We start from the raw sequence: 2500 nt of genomic DNA, 5'->3' as shown, positions 1-2500 counted from the left end.
GAAGATGTTAAAGGCTTGAGGACCACTCCCTACCATCCCCAAACGAATGGGCTCGTAGAGAGGTTCAATCAAACGCACAAGAACATGCTGAGGAAGTGTGTGGCCGACACTGGTAAAGACTGGGATAAATGGTTAAGAGTAAGAGGTTGTCCTTTCTGCTTTTTGCTTACAGGGAGGTGCCTCAGGCATTGACAGGTTTCTCACCATTCAAACTCCTCTATGGGTGGCCTGTGCAGGGACCACTGGACCTGCTGAAGAAGTGCTGGGAAGGTCCCAAAGTAGCTACCTCAGGACAGGGGATTTTCCAGTACGTCCTCCAGATGCGAGACAGGCTAGAGTGGTACCGAGAGGAAGCTAGGGTAAACCTTCAGCAAGCCGAGAAGGCCCTGAAGAGAGGGTATGACCAGCACGCTTGCCACAGAGAGTTTGAGCCAGGACAGAAAGTCCTGCTCCTCCTTCCCTCATCTACCAGCAAGCTCCTTGCACAGTGGCAAGGGCCGTACCTAATCGGGAGGAAGATGGGCCCGGTGACCAACGGGGTGCTGCACCCGGACAAGGGTAAGGAGATGCAAACCTACCATGTGAACCTTCTCAAGGCCTGGGAGGAGAGAGAGGAACTCTCCAAGGGAAAGTCCTTTCTGGTCCGCAGAGTAGAAGAAGAGGATGAGTCAGAGGGGGGGGGGGGGGTCACAGAGGCATGGAAAGGACGAGTCAGAGGGGGGGTCACAGAGGCATGGAAAGGACGAGTCGGAGGAGGGGTCACAGAGGCATGGAGAGGACGAGTCGGAGGGGGGGTCACAGAGGCATGGAGAGGACGAGTCGGAGGGGGGGGTCACAGAGGCATGGAAAGGACGAGTCGGAGGAGGGTCACAGAGGCATGGAGAGAACGAGTTGGAGGAGGGGTCACAGAGGCATGGAGAGGACGAGTCGGAAGTGGGGTCACAGAGGCATGGAAAGGATGAGTCGGAGGGGGGGGTCACAGAGGCATGGAGAGGACGAGTCGGAGGTGGGGTCACAGAGGCATGGAGAGGACGAGTCGGAGGGGGGTCACAGAGGCATGGAGAGAACGAGTTGGAGGAGGGGTCACAGAGGCATGGAGAGGACGAGTCGGAGGTGGGGTCACAGAGGCATGGAAAGGATGAGTCGGAGGGGGAGGGTCACATAGGCATGGAGAGGACGAGTCGGAGGTGGGGTCACAGAGGCATGGAGAGGACGAGTCGGAGGTGGGGTCACAGAGGCATGGAGAGGACGAGTCGGAGGTCACACTGGCTCACCTGGAAGAAGACAAGCAAGATGAGCTGTTTGGCTCTTAGGTCAGAGGTCAGGAAGAACCAAAAGTCCTGGAGCATGTCATCCGTTTGAAGCCAGAACCCTGTCCGCCAGCATCCTCACCGTGTGCCTGAGAGGCTGGTGGATGTCGTCGAGCCGTCTTCAAGTGAATGGAGCAGCCCCCTATTGTCACTGTCCCAAAGAAAGATGTCTCTTTGCGTCTGCATGGACTTCCATAAGGTGAATGCCATCTCCCAGTTTGATGCCTACTACCCCATGCCCAGCATTGACGACTTGCTGGGGAGAATAGGGAGAACTCATTACATCACCACATGGGATCTCTGCAAAGTGTACTGGCAGGTTCCCCTGGACGAACAATCCAAGGCAGGTACACCTGGACGAACAATCCAAGGCAGGTACACCTGGACGAACAATCCAAGGCAGGTACACCTGGACGAACAATCCAAGGCAGGTACACCTGGACGAACAATCCAAGGCTGGTACACCTGGACGAACAATCCAAGGCAGGTACACCTGGACGAACAATCCAAGGCAGGTACACCTGGACGAACAATCCAAGGCAGGTACACCTGGACGAACAATCCAAGGCAGGTACACCTGGACGAACAATCCAAGGCTGGTACACCTGGACGAACAATCCAAGGCAGGTACACCTGGACGAACAATCCAAGGCAGGTACACCTGGACGAACAATCCAAGGCAGGTACACCTGGACGAACAATCCAAGGCAGGTACACCTGGACGAACAATCCAAGGCAGGTACACCTGGACGAACAATCCAAGGCCTACACTGCCTTCCGGATGCTGATGCGTTTGTTCTAGTTCAAGGTTATGTTGTACGGCCTTCATGGGGCCCCCTGCGACTTTCCAGAGGCTGATGGACAAGGTCCTCCAGGACTGTGACGATTACTGTTCTGCTTACTTGGACGACATGGTGATCTACAGCCACTCCTGGGAGGAGCACATACAGCATCTTAGCAGAGTCCTGGGGAAGATCCATGATGCAGGCTTCACGCTTAACCTCCTGAAGTGTGAGTGGGCGAAACAGGAGGCAAAGTACCTGGGTTACCAGCTGGGTAAAGGTGAAGTTCGGCCTCAGGTGGACAAAGGGGAGTCCATCAGGAACAGCCCTCGACCCAGAACCAAGACACAGGTGAAGTCCTTCCTTGGTCTGACAGGTTGGTACCGGAGATTCATTCCGGGTTACTAG

The 2500-nt window shown here is 55.6% G+C and overlaps 1 protein-coding gene across 1 annotated transcript in view; it reads right to left on the bottom strand.

Annotated features, from left to right (window-relative positions):
* The window catches only part of sdk1b (sidekick cell adhesion molecule 1b), a 393224-nt gene that overhangs the window by 148658 nt on the left and 242066 nt on the right, over window positions 1–2500 (bottom strand).

Source organism: Oncorhynchus mykiss, chromosome 13 (genome assembly GCF_057628025.1).
Source record: "Oncorhynchus mykiss isolate SJ-2025 chromosome 13, ASM5762802v1, whole genome shotgun sequence".
Taxonomy (NCBI): Eukaryota; Metazoa; Chordata; class Actinopteri; order Salmoniformes; family Salmonidae; genus Oncorhynchus; species Oncorhynchus mykiss.
This window is presented reverse-complemented; position numbering and strand designations above follow the sequence as displayed.